At 37.7% G+C, this 20,421-nt stretch overlaps 1 protein-coding gene across 29 annotated transcripts in view; it reads left to right on the forward strand.

Moving 5' to 3' along the window:
- Adgrl3 (adhesion G protein-coupled receptor L3) overlaps positions 1-20,421 on the forward strand; it is a 744,444-nt gene that overhangs the window by 2,595 nt on the left and 721,428 nt on the right. For 2 of the 29 annotated variants that reach the window (XM_028894208.2, XM_028894402.2), the window contains exon 2: positions 2,260-2,293. The exons of the other annotated variants lie outside the window; for them this stretch is intronic. The gene's annotated coding sequence lies outside the window, so the exon portion shown is untranslated. The remainder of the gene's footprint in view (positions 1-2,259; positions 2,294-20,421) is intronic. 29 annotated transcript variants of the gene reach the window in all.

Raw genomic sequence — 20,421 nt, forward strand, 5'->3', positions numbered from 1 at the left:
TAGGAATGGAGAGGATGTTTGTGCTGAAATATCTCTCAGCTTTGTTTTTTGTGTGTTTTCTTATTCTCTCTTTAAGTAATGGGAGGGTGGGTACCAGATGTACAGAGATAAACACATTTTAATAGACTTATGCTTGCAAAGACGACTACTTTTAAAATACAATAATTAAAACATATTGCATGACCTAGTTGTATATTACTCCTGACTACTTTGATGTTTGTTGAAAATGGCTAGAATCTAGTTTATTTTAAAGAATATGTCTTTGTAAATGAGTATTTTATTTTTTAAGTACATCTTTATTAAGGTTTTGATCACTTCACAAAGCAAAGGTTTCAAAGCACAAGTACTGAATCATCCATTGATGCCTAATTTTGAGTAAGTTATGTTTTATGAGAGATATTGTAAGTGACCCTGACCATAATAAGGAACTTAGAGAGTTATGGCCTAACCCCCTAAAATTTTGTGTCCTGTGTTTTTTTTTTTCCCCTTTCTGGAGGGTTTGTGTGAAAGTCTCCCCGTACTTGCAAACATTTCTGAGGATTGCAGAGTGCTTCCCTGCCCTTCCAGCAGCTCTCACCAAAGTGCTCTGCAGGCTTTGTGCTGGAAGAGCCCATCAGATCTGTTCTCTGTTTCTTAGCAGCATGTGTTTCTTAGCAGTCATACATTCCACAGGTCCTGATGTCATTCAGACTGAGTCTGTCAATGTATTGTGCTGTCTAAAGGTGAATATGTCAAGAGTATTTGAATGCCATTCCATAGCACTTGTTTAATCACTGAATACTCAGCAATCTGCTGCTCTGGGGTGCATGGTTGAGTGGACTACTTCTGTAAACCTGGAGTAGGAGGAATGATGAGGACAAAGGTTTATGTGAACTATTTGATTTTTTGAGGTAGAGATGTTAGGCTGCATCAGGCATCCCTGGCCAAAAGAGTGATAAGCCAGCCTGTGATTTGTCAGCTGGGCAAATGATTTTGATGTCTCAGTTTAGGATGCGTAGTGTGATGATTATGCTTCAGATTGAGAGCCTTGCCTGCTCAAAAATATGAATGGAAAGTTTTCTCAAGTAATTTTCTTAATAATATTCTCCTTGCAGTTTGCAGATCCCCCCTCCCCCCAGGGAATAATGGCCAGTGTGGGACTTACTGGCTCCAGCTCCTGCTCCTGGCATTGTTTCTAGTATTCAGCAACAGGCAACAGTTTTATGGACTTAATTTACCTTTGATTCACAAAGAGCTATAGCCAAGAAAATCATAAGTAGTAGATTTAAAAAGATTAGAATGGTTGAGGTTCGTCAAATCATAATGCAAAACTGAATTGTTTTTCAGATTTGCTCTGGCCCCTTTACAGTTTGGTGGAAACTCCTGGGAAAGGGCTGCCAAATGAAAAGGACTGTTACTGTTAAAAAACAGGGCCTTTTGCTTCGGAAATCAGCGAGGAAACGGAGTGTGATTTCTGTATTTAGGATCATGCACTGATTGTGAGAAATATGAGATGCTTTAGTTTACCCAGGTGTGAGTGGGGCCGAGAGTGGTGGGGAGGAAAGGCAGCTGGCTTCCCCTAAGTTTCACAAATGGCTCTTTTGCCTTTGATTCCTTAGATTTGCATTACATTCAAAACATGCATTTGCTCACTTAGGGTGGACTGAAGCTGCTTTGTAACTTACCCTTGTTTGCCTTTTAGGGCATGTGTATTCTCAGATCATTGTTGCATTTGTGTCCTTTTATTTCATTCAAATGAATTTGCTTAATGAATGCCTTAGTTTATAATAAAAACAAAAGCACTCAAATAGAAGGGCATTTGAAGATTTTTTTTTTGCTGTATCTCACTCATACACACATATTCACAATCACTATGTGTGCATGCATTCGGTTGTAAAATTTTTATTCTTGCAGAGAAAACTCCAGTATTTCATTCATTGTGAACTTGACACTGATGCTAATATACATTTGACAAACTAGTGTGAACTTGTCTCTAGTTAATATTAATCATTTGTATGCTGTGCAGTCCCCTTCCCACCTCAGAATGTGTCGAATAATTTTCCTGACCTGGATTAAGTAACCAATTATAATGTTTTTCTTAAGATTGTGAAATGTACTCATTCATTGACAAAAAAAAATGTAAAAAACAGATAATTAGTTGTCTTATGCTGAAGCAACTGAACTCCATTTATTTTGGGGGTGGGTATAGTTATGTCTATATTTCATCATGGCAGATTACTATAAGTCTTTTTTCTTTCTTTTTTTCTCCCTCTGTGGTAGAGCTTGAGCCTAGTGCTTTGTATGTCCCAGCTAGGTAAGTGCTCTACTCCTGGGCTACATTTCTAGCCCAAGAGTCTGTAAATATTAATAGATAATGAAATTATTCATGTCTTGGTATGTCCTATTGACATTATTAAAAGAAACTTAACTTTAATGTTAATGAATATCTTCATAAGAGTAAGTAGAGGCCAAATGATGCTAAGATTTTGGCCTATATTATTCAAAAGTTTAAATGGAGTAATGTTAATGCCAATTCATTTCATATTGAAAACTGTCTTTAGGACGGACAAATAAATCTTCCAACTAACAGCATCTGTCTTGTGAAATTTACAGTTCAGTTGTTGTGTAGAGCTGAGAATGTTCTCAGACCAGTGCTCTCTAAGTGTGGTTCTAGGGACTCATGAGCCATGAGACCTCTTCAAAGTTCTGCAAAGAGAAAAAACATTTTCATAGTCATACTTACACTTTATTTGACTTCTTTTTTTCTCCTTTAAAAACATACTCTTGAGATTTCCTGAAGGTGTGTGGATCATGATGACATCATTGTTCTGATGGCATATGACATGTGCACTCCTGTACTCCTGCCTTCTAAGAAACTTCCGGTTTACTAATACATGAACAGTGATAATTTCAGATAGCATACTCACAAAACACTTTGAATCATTCATTTTAAAGAATGTAAAGGAAGCCTGTGACCAAGAAGATTGAGACCCTCTTAAACTTTTCCCAACATCTGTCTCCTTTACCCATAAATGTCACCCATATGACCATAAAAGGGAACATTTAGGGAAGAGTAATCACGTACAGCCCAAGCTTCAGAAACTCAAGCAGGTTGGAGATAATTGTATTTACTAGTTACTAAACATTATCATTATTCTGTTCCTCGCCGTTCTGTGAAAAATTTGGTGTTTAGTGTTTGGGTCAGCACAGATGTCCAGTAAGATCCGCTGACCAGCACTTGGATGTTTCAGAGGAGCCATAGAAAAGGTTAAATCTACTTAGGAGATGTAGATCTTTCATAGGCAGCATGGTGTAGAGATAAAGAGAACCATATGTTTGCCTAGATTTTAAGAAGCTGTTTGACTTGGAGCAAGATATTTGCTCTTACTGTACCTCAGTTTCCTACTTTATTCTAATGGGGTTGACAGTTGTGTCACATTCACAGACTGTTGGGGAAATTTAATAGGGGCATATACTGAAAGATTTGAAAACAGATTCTGGAACACAATAGTAATAAATAGTCAATGACTGCTGTCTTTATTATCATCATCATTAATATTGAATCTCCCAAGAGTCCTAGGAAATGTTAATCAGTTCCTTATGTATGCATTAAAATCTTACTAAATTAAAAACTTTCATGTAAAAAGATAATCCTTATTTTATTCTTGTATCTTACAACTCATGGAGAGTTGTTGGCATTTTTTTCCATAGGAGAAATTAATAGAACACCTTTGCCTATTTGAGCTCAGGTTGAAGTTGGGTGGTGTGAATACTCAATTAAAACTAGTTTCAAAGACCCTAATTGAATATTTATGCATCTTGGGAATTATTAGGGAGGAAATCACTTTTCTGAAGTGATATCAAGATGACTCACTACACACTTAATCTGTTAATCACTACCTAAGCACCACAACAGGCCATTTCAGTAAAAAGGATCCTTGGAGTAATTATATCCTATGGTTGAGTCTGTATATGAGTGGTTGAAATGCCTAACTAATGGTGAAAGAAGCTTTACATATAAAATTAGCTTAATTAGGTGCTAAAGTTTTGCTGGAGAACTCTAGTTCTTGTGAATCTAGTTTTCGGACAACTACTGAGAACTTTATACATACACATGTATACTATACATATTTTTGCATGCTTTCCATGGATCTCTCTATATAAGTTTGAAATCAGGCATATCACTGTGAATTTAGTACTGCAACCCTCATGATCCTCAGCACTTGGATTGATGCCTTCACAGTTTTACAGAAACTAAATTGTACAGCATAGATAGGCAGAGCCAACAACTGGTTTAAGTATGAACTTTTCAGAAATGGCCTGATTATACTCTTCAGCATCCACAGATCTACCTCCACCAGCTCTATCTGAGAAACAAAGAGAATAAATCCATAGTGCTGGTTTGGGAAAAAGAATAAGAAATAAATGTAAACGTGTCTGCTCTCAGCTCAAGGGAGCATTTGATGCATGATACCTGGTATTATCAGTCATCGTGTTATTAGAAATATCCTTGAGTACAATCATTAAGAAAACACAGCTAAATCAATTATCATTTTCTTAATTGAAGAGTTCTTGATGAGCTATGAAAATCAATAACATTTTATTAAGAAATGTTTGGTTTCTAGCATTTGTCTTTCTTACTGTTCTTTCTCTACCTCTCCCTTGTTTAAACATTTAAATATCCATTTCTGAGTGCTTCTTCTTCAACTAAAATGTTAAGCCCTGCTACTAATTCTTCACCCCAAATAATCCTGATAGAAAAATAAAATCTCTTTTGACATCGACATAGCACTAGCACTATGCCTGAAGATTGACTTTAAATTATGAAAATAACCATTTAACTTAAGACATTTCAAGTTAAACAGCAGAACTTCTTTTCAAAGGGTGTCAACAGCTCCTTAAGCATTAACTTCCTCAATGTTGTAACCAAATCAAGCCATCATCCACTTCCAAGATTTACAGATTTCGATGCTTTTGAAAGATTTATAACCTCAAAGTACAAGTACTCATAAGATTGCTGTACATGAATTATGCAAGGAAACCTTACAATTCAGAACCCAAAAATTGCCTTAAAGTCTAGAAGTATTGAGAGGCTCATAAATAAATCCAGAGTTGAGAATGAACATCTGTATTCCAGTGACAGTTGCCAATAAAAGTTTCTTTCTTTCTTTCTTTCTTTCTTTCTTTCTTTCTTTCTTTCTTTCTTTCTTTCTTTCTTTCTTTCTTTCTTTCTTTCTTTCTTCTCTCTCCTTCTTTCCTTCCTTCCTTCCTTCCTTCCTTCCTTCCTTCCTTCCTTCCTTCCTTCCTCCTTTCTTCTTCTCCTCCTCCTCCTTCTCCTCCTCCCTCCTTCCTCTTCCTCCTCCTCCTCCTCCCTCTCTTCTTCTTAATGTGTGACTCTTCTAATTATCTAGCTTTATGTGGAGAAGGAAGAATCTACAACATAGTAGTTTAGAAAATATGATGGGGAGACAAGACAAAACAAAAAGTCTGCATGTTCAACAACAGACTTGCTAAGATGCAGCACACTTAAGTGTTTGAACATATGACTCAAGAAAATGAAAGCCAACTTCAAAACAAAACCAAAACCCTGAGAGCACTTTCTGTTTGATCAGCCTGTGTTGGTGTTTATGCATCCCGCAGGGGCAGAGTGTGTTACTATTCAGGACAGCCCCCAGTGGCTCACAGTAGCCTGAGCCTGTGAGAATAGGGGTGAGACTCAGCCCAGTTTTTGATGTTCTGCTCGGGTGGGTAACTTGAATACTAAAATGCGTTCCATTGACAGCTGACCCTGTGAGAGGGTTTTCAACAGTCTCCTGTTTTGTTTTGGTTTGGTTTCATTCCCCCTTCCTTTCCTCAAAGCTCTTCCAAATAAAGACTTTTGGTTGAGAGGAAATGGGCCTGACTGATGGTCATCTTTCCACATGAGATTTGATTTCTGGCAGGCAAGGGAGGCTCAGCTGATTTCCATGAGCATTTTCTTTCCTTCAAATTTTCAGTGTTCTTGATTTGTCAGAGGCTAATGGTTGTTGTTTGAACCTTGACTCAGAATACTGATCATGACTTCAAGGAATGGACAAAGGACCTATTGAGGAATAGTTTGGGTTAACACAAGCCATGCGTATATCTATTGCTTTTCTTCTTTATAGTGGCTTTAAATGTTCAATAGAAGTTTTCTAGGGAGTTTTAATTCTATTAAGAACAGTTGACTATGGACAGAGAACTGAGGCACCTATTTCCTTTAACAATAATGCCATCTTTTCAGTTTAGGAAAATTTTAGTTAAATGTCTCTTTCACTTTCAACAACTTTCTTCTGTCTGGCAGTCAAAGGTTTCAGAGTCATTCTGAAATGATGAACATTTTATGATCATATCTTCAATGTCATGTTTACTTTCATTCAACATAAAATGCTTAGATGAGATGTTATATTTATTATCTTTTTCTTTTAATTGAGGAGACACTTCAAGTTAGTTTTAGGTTGAAATGATTAATTTACTGGGAGGTTATTGAGTTTTTTTAGGTAAAATTTTTTTGGGGGAAGGGTGGAGGCTTGCCTAAATCAGTACTATTTAACGTGTCCTCTGCCCCTGGGCTTCTGCTTCAGTTGCAAGCCCCTCCCTACTCTACCACTTTCCCTTTACTGTGATGTTTAGAAGTTGGTAATTCGGTACTTGGGTTTTGCAGCTGTCTACTATAGCTTGAGTAGCCCCAAACAGAAATCCCTCTATCTGAAACACCCTCTCTTCTTAAAATTTAGAACTAACTCAGCTACCAATATGAAGCCATGGGAGAAGTTCTTCACCTGACTTTAAATGCAAAGTCATATATCAAAAATGTACATTTAGACAATGTGTAGAGGGCATGTAGGAAGCATGAAGGAATTTCGTGTTTATGCTTGGGTATCATTTCTAGATACCTCACTATATACATGCAGATATTAAGCAACAAGCAAATATTCCAACCACAGAGCAATTCCATGCAAGCAGGTTGGACAAGGAAGACCACACCTGTACTATTAGCAAAGCAGGGTTGGTAAGGATGTTCCATTTCCTCTGTGGATGGAAAGATAATTAACTTGGATGGAAGACTCAATTGAGACCAGATGACTTCCCACAGAATAAAGAGAGCAGTTCATATCATCTGAATGTCCACTATAGTGACCCTTTATTAACTGATAACAAACCAGCATTGGAAAACTGGCTAGGACATCTATTGGTTGTCTGTAAGTCATGATCTTCTACAATAGTTCCATACATCCTGTACCCAGAAAACCAAATAAGATCATGCAAATCATGGGTTAAAAATTTTCAGCTTTTGTTCAAAAACACCTGCTCTTGCTGAAACTGTCACATGTCATCAAAGCCCTGCATATGTGAAAACGCACTGAACACTGAAAGATGTCACTTGCAGAAAACTTTTTCATTCAATGTTGGAGTTACTATGGAGTCCAAAAGGCAAACTGAACTCAGATTTGGTCAGAATGATGGCTGCTTCTTGTATATTGTTCACATTGCAGAGAACAGTGCTGTTCTTACAGGTTTGAATTAGATTATATAGGCACCAGGTACACCCAGGTGAACAGAGCTTCCCAGATGTCAGATCAGACAGTACTCAGGATGGAATTAACTCATGTTTGAGTTCCACGAAGTCAGAATATCTTTCCAAAAAGGAACACATAGTGAACCCTTAGTGAAGATGGCACATAAGAAAAGTTATCCTAACAGAAACTGGAGAGACAAAATTATGGTATGGGCATAAACACAGCGTAAAATAAATGCAAACAGAAGTAAAAGAAGGACTAGTATGCATTTATGGATATGCATCCATCCATCTGTTTGAGCATTTATATTGGCTAGTGTGCTCATTATGCCGTGCTTCAGATGGAAATGCATACTTATTCAAGTAAACCTTCTGTTTAGAGACAGATTTTTCAAATGTATAGCGAATGGGATCTTTCAAATAATAGTGGCTAAGTAACTTCATCTTTGTGCAATTATTCCAAGGAAATTTTATCTTGGTATATCTAATACTAATGTTTTCAGATTACAGACATCTAATCTATTTCTATTATGTCAACATCAGAACCTGAATGGCCAACCGAAGTAAAGTGGTACCATGAAGTATTATTTATATGAGTGTAAGGTAGTAAATGTATTGCCTATTTTTTTGTATGTGTATATGAATATGTGTGGGTGGGCATGCCTATGTGTGTGAATGTAATGTGTGATGATAGGTGAATGTATGTACATTATATGTGTGTAGGAGCCCACAGAGGGTATAGGAGAGCATCAGATACCCTGGCACTGATATCATAGGTGGTTGTGAATCACCATGTGGGTCCTCAGAATCAACCCCAAATCCTGGGAGAGCAATAGGTGCTCTTAACTACCGAGTCCTCTCTCTAACCCCCAACATTTTTTCTTTTTTTGAGAAACAGTCTCATTGTGAACCTGGAGCTTGTCAACACGTCTAGATTCCCTGGCCATTGAGCCTTCAGTATCCCCCTGTGTCTGCATTATAAGCTCACAGTCACTTTGTGGTAAGCACTCTAGTGATGGAGCCATCTCCCCAGATCTTTTTTTTTTTTTAAACTTCCTAGTTTAGACTGGCCTTAATTTCTTCATTTTCCTGCCTCAACATCCCTATTCTAGACATGTGCCACCATATGTAACTTGTATTTTATTTTGCCTTTTCTTTATTTAAATTGAAAGTTATGTTATTTTTTTTTTTTGTACTGACTCAGTGTAAGTAGTAACATATGAAGACAATTTAGGAGAAATCTTAAAGGTTAATAGAAGTTTAATTAGAAGAACTCCCTTGAATAGCGACCTTCGTTATTGCTGCAGGTCCCTAAGGAAGAAAGAGCATTAGAAATCATTATGCTATCAACATTGTGTTTTGGTGATTTGATGGTATTAAGCAAACTTTGGAAGCATTTCCTTTTTTGGTGCATTTGATTAAACGTGTGATCTTATCTTGGTGAAACAGCCTGCTGGGCTGCAGACAGTAGTGTTCAGAAATGAAATTTGCTCAGAGCCTCTGAGCAGACATTTATTCAATGAGACCTTTCTTGAATAATAGATGCTAGTGAGATAGCAGCAGTAGTGTGCCTGTGTGTTTTGTGTGTGTTTTCTCCCTTGAAAATTACAGAGGGTGGAGACAGGAACAATAGCAACACAAAAGGTAATGGAATACGAAGGAAAGCATTAAGTGTATAAATGAGATATTGGCCCACTTTATTATAAACGGACAGCATTATGTGTGAGAAGTCACAGTATTAGTATCAGAGGACTCTGCTTGCTGTTCTTTATGGATGTTAGTTTGGACCAGTAATGGCTGAATTTTGACTCTCATTCATCTTTCCTATGGTAGCTTATTGGATATTTTGAAGATTATATTTAAATTATATTTCATGATTACATAACATACTCACTCTGAGAATTATTAACAAAAAGTTAAGGCAGAAGCCATTTAATATGTTAATACTCCTTATCTTAGTTAGGGTTATTATTGCTGTGATGAAACATCATGACCAAAATAAATTTTGGAGGGATGGGATTATTTGGCTTACACTTCCATATTACTGTTCATCATTGGATGAAGTCAGGACAGTAATTCACAGAGGGCAGGAACCTGTAGTCAGGAGTGATGCAGAATCCTTGGAGGAATGCTGCTTAAGAACTTGCTCCCCCTGGCTTGCTCAGCCAGCTTCCATATAGAATCCAGTAGAATCTGTAGATTGCTTTTGGTAAGATAGCCATTTTTACTGTTTTAATCTTACTGAGCATAGGAGATCTTTCCATCTTCTGATATCTTCTTCAGTAACTTTCATCAAAGACTTGAAGTTTTTATCATGCAAGTCTTTCACTTGCTTGCTTAGAGTTACCCGAGATTTTCTATATGAAATTCTTTACAGACCTGAAAGGACAATACTCAACTTCATATGGAAAACAAAAACCCCAGGATAGCTAAAACAATCCTGAACAATAAAAGAATTGCTGGGGGTGGGGGGCAGGTCTCGCCATTCCTGATTTCAAGCTGTACTACAGAGGTATAGTAATAAAAGCCACATGGTATTGGCATAAAAACAGAAAGAAAAAAAAAATCCAGGACAACTGATCCAGGAATGGCTCTACCCACAATGAACTTCGATCTCCCACATCAGTCACTAAGAAAATGCCCTACAAACTTGCCTGAAGGCAATCTTATGAAGGCATTTTCTCAACTGAGGGTCCCTTTTCTCAGATGACTCTAGCTTGTGTCAAGTTGACATAAAACTAGTCAGCACACTCATTAATTCACAATACTTGCAGAGTTATGTTGAACTTGTATTTTTTTCATCAGCGGCCCACATTGGTATTCTGTGTGTGTTTTAGTGGAACTGAGATTAAAGTATATATTCAATTATAACGTTTTCTCCAACTCCTAAGTACCATTTATATTTTTGAAAGCACTTTCAATACTGTAAAATATTCCTTAGTGTATATAGATTTATCTATATACTAGCTTATTTATATTGGCTCTCAGTTTTTACTAGGATAAATGATGTCACAAGGAATATGATAATGTTGAAACCTTGGTTGATTCTCCACTTGTTCTGTGGCTCAGATTCCTTGCATTAGGTTAGAGAGCACATCATAGGTTATGACTTTTCACATGTGAGAGTGTGCCTTCTGGGTCAGTGATCCTCTGAAAGTTACTTTACTTAGCAATTATTAATCCTTTGTTTCTTATTGTAATGATTTTTACCTTTTTTGGGGGTGGTAATTTTTAGCAGTTACTGAGTTACCTCTTTACCAGGATATAAAAGCCAAACTCCCTCTGTAGTAAAGAAAATAATTTCCTGGATATTTTAATATTTGAGTAGGACTGTAGATTATAACTTTAACTACCGGGACTTTTCTGGATAGTTCCCTTATCTCCTCAGTTCTTTGAAACTGTCATTTTACAAAAGTCAAGTTTTACCAAACTCTTAATGGAACACTGAACTGACCATTTGGTGTATCTTTGAAAATTCAAGTCTGAAAAGTCAGAGTAAATGACCAATAAACACATTTAAAGTAAATGAGATTTGTGTATGAAAGAACAGAGAATTCAGTGAGGTAGGGAGATAAAGCATTATGGCTTACAGTTAGTAAATGTGAGCATAAGTATTGTTAGACATACATGTGGTTAGAGATCTGTTCATAGAAATGTATTAGGGACAAAATTGAAGGTGGTCCACAGTGCTTATGATGCACATTTTTGTAATTTGTACTCTGATACCAGAACTTCCTAAATTTGATTCTGTCAATTCTATTTGTGAGTGTGTGTGTGTGTGTATGAGTATGTGTGTGTGTGTGTGTGTGTGTGAGAGAGAGAGAGAGAGAGAGAGAGAGAGAGAGAGAGAGAGACAGACAGACAGACAGACAGACAGACAGACAGACACTGGCAGTACTCTTTTAAATAATGTTGCTGGGAGTTCTGTTTCCTTGTGTGAATATGTACATTTCAGGTATAGTTCCAGGAGACAGAGCAGCTTACTTTGCCGCTCCGTGTTTTTTGTAACTCTGCACCAGAACATATTTATGAGACAGATTACAATGCTTGATAAATAAATGACTGTATAACTGCATGACTGTGCTCTGTGGACCTGCATGAATCAAGTGAATACGGGAGTCGCTATTAAAGTTTCTGTGGCAAGATAAATTCAGATGACGTTGAAATTTGCTGTTTTCCACACGTCTGTTTCCTTAAACACTCAGCTGTGAAGAGCTGAAGAGACTGTCCCAAAGTGAGGTGGTGGGGGTGCAGCTTGCCCGCCCTGAAGCAGCCTTCCTTGCACTGCCTCTGCTTCCAGGCACTGCATCGGCACCACGGAGGTGTGTTCCTGTGATCACAAAAACTTCTGTCTGTCTCTTCTTCAAATAGAGGATAGGATAACGATGGCTTCCTTTAGAACATCTAGAATATAAACTAAAGCGGTGAAGCTCATTCAAATAGAATTCCCTTTCGGGGTTGGATTGGGATGTTTCTTGGCTGCAGAGAGCTTGCCTCCCAAGTGTAAGGACTTGGATTCTATTGCTAACATGCATGCGTGTGGGCCTGTTCTCTCTCTCTCTCTCTCTCTCCCCCTCTCTCTCTCTCTCTCTCTCTCTCTCACACACACACACACACACACACACACACACACACACGCACGCTCGCGCGCGCGCACACACACATACACGCACACACGTACACGCACACACATACACAAGCACACACAAACAAAATAAATACGTTAATTAATTAATTTTTAAAAATTGGACTATCCTTGCTTGCAAGTTACATTTCCAAAAAGTAAACAAGCAACTCCCCATTTTACTCAACACTATTCTTGACATAGTTGATTTTATAACAGTTTTCCGCTACGTCCTCCTTGAAGAGCTAATGCATAGTATTGCATGTGGTAATTGGAGGTGCTTAAAAGATAAAATGGATTATATGTTTTTATAGTAGTTTATGGTAAAGTGATATAATGAAGGTATTACATTAAAATATTAAGGATTCTAATATGTCTCTCTCACAGTCTTCAGATTTCTTTGTTGTACTAGTAACTGAATGTTGTAAGTCATACCATAAATCTCAGAACTCAAAATGCTGAGGAAACAGAATTGGGGATTCAAGGCCAGCCCCAGCTATTAGAAATATCTTATCTCAATGTTTCACTTGCCTGTTATATATGTATATTTCCCCCAATAAATCAATTCAGCATTTGGTATTGCTTCTTATATCATCTTTCTTCCCCTCATGCTTAAATATTAAATATATTTGAAATCCAGGGTTTGGGGTCCAGAGGACTATTCTTTCTATTTTAACACTTCTTTTAGAAAACAGAACTGTGTACACTGAATGCTGAATACTTAATGTCATTCCTGTTTTTCACATGACTGAATTTGTTTACATAAAATTTAAGTTATTATAAATTTCAGTATTATATTGTGTTTAAGTCCTAAGAGAAGTTGAGTGATCTTTTTTGAAAGTGAATATATGCATCTAGTAAAATGTGAATGCAGGCAGTAAAAGGTCTCTCTGAATGAATATTGAAAAGACTAGAGCAGAGTTTTAGAAATAGGAAAATTTAAAATTTTATACTGAGAAAAATTACAGACAATGGCCTTGTTTTCTCATCTGTTAAAATAGGGGTAAAATAGACTAATTTTCATAGGTATAACAAGTGAATATGACAATTGAACCAGAGTACACACTACATGCTCAATAAACAAAATTAATTATTTGTTTGAACTTCTAGATTGTCATGTTTTGCTGAAGTTGATCTCTTCCCCTAAGTATACGTCAACATTTTTCTGCTATTCCCTAAAGAATATCTTCACTTACATTAACTTTATCATTCACATCTGTCCATTTATTTCATATGTCTGCAGGGTGCTGGGGATATGGAGCATAATACAGCAGAAAGATCCTCTGACTTTATGAGACTTGCAGAATGATGGAAATTAGACATTAGACAATGTATCTGATTATTTTTATTTAGTTAGAGTTGGTGGGCCCTGGAAGTCCAGAGTGCCTTGACAATTTAGCTGCAGTGTTAGATCTTGTCTAAGGTGGGGACTGGATGGGTTTCTCAAGGCAAGTAGGAAGTCTGGATCTCAGCCTGGGGAATGTGATGCTTCAGACACTGTTATCAGAAGGGCACACCACAAACACAGTGGACCAGCGGAGGAGCGATGGGGCAGAGGGAAGGGAGGAAAGAAGCACTGTTTTGATTTGGCTGTGTGGACATCACCTCTGAAATGGGTCATCTTACAGAGTGTGCTGGTTAGTTTTTGTCAGCTTGATCCAAACAAGAGTCACCTGGAAAGAGGCACCCTCACCTGAGGAATTGTCTCAATCAGATTGGATTATGAACATGTCTGTGGTGGCATTTGCTTGACTGTTGATTGATGCAGGAGAGCCCAGTTGACTGGGCCCACCTCTGAGCAGGTGGTCCTAGGTTTTATGAGGAGCCAGTAAGCAGCAACATTCCCTCCCGGTTCTTCCTTGGGGTGCTGCTTGAATTTCTGTCCAGACTTTGTTTCAGGAATGGCCTGTTACTTGGAAATCTGAGAGGACATGGACCCTTTTCCTAGCCAAGTTGATTTTGATCAATGTCTCATCACCACAATGGCGAGCATAGTCGGGTGCAGAGGAAGTGGTTAAGGATAGAGAATGTCTCAGTAGGAGTTGATGAGCTGATGCTGAGTTTTGGAATATTATAAAAAAAAAATACTTGCTCTAACTAGTAGCCAAACACTTTATTTGAGATGAGGATGTATAAAGCGCAGGTTGTCATATTTAACTTTGGTAGTGTACATCTGTGGGAATCACGGTTGGAACAGAGTTCTTTGCTCCAGAAGCATGGTTTGTACTCACCCTTATCGTAAGTTTCCGTGCCCTGTCTACTGTCCTGTGTCTTTTGGCTTGGAGGAATCTGTAGATCATGGAGGAAGTTGGTGTAGCAGTACCTGTGCTACAGTTTAACTGTCACAGCAGGAAATTAATAATGTGGAAAGAATTGAGAGGCCTCTGATGCTGTCATTCACTCTCTGAGGATCGTCTCTCCTCTATCAAGATTACGGCTGTTATTAAATTTTAGGGCATTCTTTTGGTGGATGGTGATATAGCTAATTTTACAGACATTTTGAGCAAATGATTTAATATTTATGAAAACTGATGTATGTCCTTGAGAAATAAATCTAGTGGAGGAGACATTGGGCAAAATAAAAATAATTATGGTTTAGGAAAACTATCTTAGTGGACTAAATTTATTTACTGGAGGAAGTGTACTGTTATAAATATGGGCTCAAGTCTTCATTCCATGATGAATATATATTTACTGAGAGATTCTTCTGTGACTGATTCAAACACTACTGTGATAAAGATCAAAACGGGGGAAAAAAAACCACAGCATTTCCTGAGAACTTTGGCCCAGGGAGCTCAGACAGGCTAGATAGGGAAAGGTTTTCTGACTGAATGAGCACCAAAGACCGCACAGAAATCAGTGAGGCAGATAGCTCTCTTTAAAACAGAACACCTTAGCTTAAGGGCGAGAGAAGAAAGGATCCGTTAAGAGTCCAAGGAGAGCACCTGGAACAGAAGGGTGGGAAAATGTGTATAAAAACTGGCCCAAGACGTAAGCAGGAGTCCTGAGGGGACAGGAAGAAGGATACGGAGGGCCCTAATGACAGGACACTCCAAGTCTCTCTCCCTGTCACTGCTCAGCTAGATGGTGTAGGTACATCAACCTTCCTCTGGCCCCCTCATGGTCTTCACTGCTTCTTATTGATGTACCCATGTACTACAGTGTTCCAACTGGAATGCCGCTCTGATTTTTTTTTTCTTACCTGAAATTTAATTTCCATTGTTTGGAGCTATGTGATACAATAATTTTTTTAAAAAAAAATATATGTCTATTTTAAATGCTACATAAAAGTTGTGTTGTCAGATTGGAACTGCACTGAATTTAGGTGAGAGTGTTGCAACCATAAAGATCATTTATTTTTCTCTAAGCCATTCGTTTATACATTGCATTGTTGAAGTTAGTAAAAAGGGATTTCTATTTTAATGATACTTAAATTGACAGTACTTCATTTATCTTGCAGCACCAGAGTGGTTGGAAATTAAGGAACACAAGTAAACAGATTGGCTATGTTATGTAAGAATTTTTAAGATGTTTCAAGTTTTCTGCTTGCCAGTAATAATTGAAATACTTTCTTTTCTCCCTGTGTTATGTCTTCAGACCCTTCACTATTCTTTCATACGTACCATTTATATGATATTGTGGCATGGAATTTATTGTTTTGCTTTTGAGACAGGTTCTCACTATGTAGCTGAGACTAGATTTGAACTTCCAGTCTTGCTGATTTGGCTTCCTGAACGCTGAGATATCAAATGTCTAACAGGAAGTCTAAGTCTCATGTGGCTTTTAGATTATTTCTTTCACTTTGTACCGGGATGAAAATGTAAATTCAGTTGATGGCTGTGACTGGTTTTGTTTTCCATAACCTAAAGGACGCGATGATGACGTGAATGTGGACTGGTTTTTGTTGTAAAAGATGAAGGTGTAATATGTTAGAGAAACATCGCAAAAGAAATGGTTTTGATGACTTAAAATTAACAGTGGGTACTCCAAAAACTTGGTTACATCATAATTGTCTATTTGGAAAAATGAACCTCAGAGTAAGGGGGAATAAGCCCAAACATGAGACTGCCATGTGACAGCTCAGTCGCTTTGGGTAAGTTCTCAAGCCTCAGTTTACTCCTCACATCCTGAGCCCGAGTGTGTCTATTTCATAAAAGCTTAAGAGTTACATTAGTTCACATGACATAATTCCATCTAAATTGTTCGGGTTGTTAGGTTAAAGATCAGATAGGAAAATAAATTCTGCCACTTTCACTTTGCATACAAAAGAGCAACACAGGGGTTCAAGTCCCCAACCCACACCCTCTCCTGTTGCTTCCAATCTTTGTGCAGGATTGACATTACATTTCATAGCTCTTGCTTCCAGTCTTCACGGCTTTCTATTCACTCTGTCACGTTACTTCATGTACCTCATACTATCATTTTTATCTCAGCCTTATTCTGAAAAGAATGATAATCTAGCGATTTGTGAGATCCGAATGGAAACCTGAGTACTTACTGGCGTTGTCAGATAAGAATCTTAGAAATGCTTTTATTTCTTATTTAGATTTTGAATACCTACATCCTGTAGGCATGTATACCTAATATGGACGAACCATAAAAATACAGTTTTGTGATTAGGCTTTCAAAGCTTTCAGAGCAGAGATAGCTTTCCTTCACCCCCAAGACATAGCTGCCTCTAAATTTTATTTTAAGGAGATGGGGGGAAAAAGGCATCATTGTAGTCAAGAATTATGTGATGGAGGATAGGGGATGAGCTCAGGCAACTTCATCCAAAATGAACTTCTTCCCTTGAATGAAGTAGTCTTATGAATATGTGAAAGACAATGAGGAATTACAGTTGCTGAAAACAGCCGTATGTGTGTGAACTCAGAGTTGGTGCCCTTTAGACTCGGTGTACAATGAGAGATGTTGTCAGTATTTGTGTCCTCAGAGAACTGCTGAGACGTTCTCTGGTCTCTAATTACAACATGGAAAGGAGATACAGATTTTAACCTCCCCGACATTTGAGAAGACTCGTTTAAAGAAGAGGAGCAGCTCTCAAGTTCTTATTCTAGAGGACCAAGGATTTGATTTTATTTGCAATCCCCCATTGCTCTCAAAATGAATCAGTAATTTTTTTCTTCATTTCTTAGTCTTATGTTAGAATTGCTACATATACAACTAAATTGTTGAATAATTCAATTCATTTTTATCTGAATGGTGTATTAAAAAGAACTGTTAAATGCAGAGTGACATATTTAAACACACTTTAAAAAATTATTTTGAATAATTTTGGGTAATTGTTGTAGCAAACCAGATGTTGCTAAATTCTTATTTAATTGGAGATAAAGAATATCCGCAATATAGTTTTGTCTGGCTGTCAGCTTAGATAAATGAGCCCATTTCAATCAGCATGCTCCTGGAGAAAGAAGGAGGGCATACAATAACATTTTTTTCTAGCTACATTAGTTGAGAATAAATATTAATCTTTTCTGGGTTAAGACCATGCTGTGCCTTCTATATAAGGACCAGAAACTCAGGGAAGCCTTTGCAGTTTTTACCTTAATGAATTGCACTGCTTTGTATCCTTCTAGAGACATTGTATTAGATTCCACTTTCCATTCATATTATGCAATTTGAATGGTGCATGCCCATCTTTACTGGAGACTTCTTCTTGGGATACTCTTAAGAAGTTCATCTCGAAACATAAATGTTGCATCTTGCAAAGATATGTTGTCAACCCAAAACATCAACCCTCTTCCTAAATTCTTTAAAACTGTAATTCACAGAAAAGACTTAAATGTTAATTATTTTATTTTTAATTCATTTAAGTGGCTGGTCACTGGGTGTTTGACCATGCCCCAGTGAGTCTATGAGCAACAGAAATTGGACTTATAGTTTTTTTTTTTCTTTTTTGTGGGGGGTGTCACAGGGTTGGGGGACAGACTTGAAAAGCGAGCATGATCGGGCTGCATTATGTGAAATTCCAAAGTAAATGTTAATATTTTACCTATTCCTTTTTTCTGTTTGGTTCCGTGTCATTGGTTGCATCAAAGTACTCTTGTGGCTGTGCTGACAGCTCTGAAATGATGCCTCAAGTAAAACATTAAAGCAAGACAAAATTCAGAAGAACTAGACCAAACAAAATAAGACATAAGGCCACAGAAGTTAATTTCAGGCTCTATTGGCAGTGCCGGTGAAAAGAATGACAGGAACCAGAGATACGGGACACATATAGGGGTGGGTTTAGGGAGGAACAAGGATGCTATTCTGGTCAGTTTACTGCTCAGGGAAAGAAAATTCAGATCACAAAACGAATAGTCACACCCCTTTACTGAGGCAACAATATTACTTTCTCATATCAGAGTTTGAAATTTAAATATAAAATGTCTAATGGTCATCCAATGTTCTTGAATATGGCAGTTGTGACCAGGGGTTCGATACTGTGGCTGTACTCATTGATTTTTCTAGAATGTTTGGAAAATAGGGGAAAACATTAAACTAGGTTTGTGGTGATATTGTGTCCCCCAATATATTATGCACCCTAATAAACTTATCTGGGGCCGGAGAACAGAACAGTCACTATATTAAACATAGGTTTAGGCAGTGGTAGCACACGCCTTTAATCCTAGCATTCCAGAGGCAGAGATCCGTCTGGATCTCTGTGAGTTCAAAGCCACACTGGAAACAGCCATGCATGGTGGCACGTGCCTTGAATCCCAGGAAGTGATGGCAGGGGGGCAGAAAAGTAAATAAGGTGTGAGGACCAGGAACTAGAGCCTTGTTAAGCTTTTAGCTTTTAGCAGCCGTTCAGCTGAGAGACATTTGGATGGGGACTCAGAGGCTTCCAGTCTGAGGAAACAAGGTCAGCTGAGGAATTGGCAAGGTGAGGTTGGATGTGGCTTGCTCTATTTCTCTGATCATTCAGCATTCACGAAAATACCTGGCTGCAGGTTTGTTTTTATTAATAAGACTTAAGATTTAAGATACGTGCTACAGGGTTAAACTGAAGAGAATCATTCTCAGTCATAATTATTACATGATCTGACTGACCAGTGCAAATTACGTGGCTGTTTGCTTACATCAATTATCAAATGGAGTAAGAAAGTGAAATATGCAGGTAGAACTCTGCTTACACCTTTAAGGATAATTCGTGAGGGGATGAGGCTTAGAGTTTTAACTTAAGTTATTGTTCTTAACTCTGTTTTACTCATATCTGGTTTCTAAAATGAGATCTGAAAGGGTCATTCTTGAAGACTGGTTGAAAGCACTTCACAAAATTGTCTTCAGAGAGACATCAGAATGTGAAGGAGGAGGCTGAAAGAAACACGGTTTTATTTTATATTCTCTTTTATTACAACATTTGGGAAAAGTACAGCAAGTACACATACTGTAAGTCTTCAGTTAAAGATGCAGCCTACAGTATGTGCTGGCTGAGAGAGAAAGATGCAAAATTGCCTTTATGGCTTTCTCATTGGCCTTCTTTCCTCAGTGACTTGATAAATGAGAAATAAAAACAATGCTCCAAGCTTCTGGACCACAGTGGTTTTGAACGTAGGTGTAGAACCAGATTGACAAGTGGCAGTGTTGGTCAAATACCTCCCCTTGTACTTAAGATGTATTCTATGTGTCAACATTGTGGGTGTGTAGCCCACACACTATGGGGTAACAACCTGCATTTCATTTTTTTTTTCTCCTATGGTACTAAGGGTGGTGTCTGACTGTCACTGGGTGAATGGGCGTTTTGAGATCCCTAGTCATTCTTCCATTGCTGAGTTTCTGTCTGCCTCAGTAGGCCTGGTGAAACAGCATTGGAGCAACCGTACAGAAAGCAGGTGATCAGGGTCTGAGAGCAGACGTCTAACTTATCCCAGGAGTCAAAGGAAAGCTGTGCTTTGTGGAACTTTCCAAGTATTAATATAAACCTCAAAAGTGTGAGTTTACACACTACTAGGGTAAGTGTCTTTATGTTTGTTAGTCTTGCATCCAAAACTTTGATGCATTGTCTAAGCTATGTTTTATTCGAAGAATCGCTAAATATATTAGCGCTTAGTTTGAAATGCATTTTAAAATTGTGTTCTTCTTAAAACACATTTTTATGTATGTGTATATGAGTGGGGCCCAAGAATCAGACTTGAGGAAAATTTCCTTTCTAGCTACTAACTTTCTCATTACTTGCTTCTAACTTGCTTAAAGCACGTGGGAGCTTTCAATGTGTTTATTTTGTGCAGCTATGATTTGTTAAATGCATTTATATCTGGAATATTTTATTTTGGTTTTAGCCACCTTTTAAAATAAT

Source organism: Peromyscus leucopus, chromosome 10 (assembly GCF_004664715.2).
Source record: "Peromyscus leucopus breed LL Stock chromosome 10, UCI_PerLeu_2.1, whole genome shotgun sequence".
NCBI classification, from domain to species: Eukaryota; Metazoa; Chordata; class Mammalia; order Rodentia; family Cricetidae; genus Peromyscus; species Peromyscus leucopus.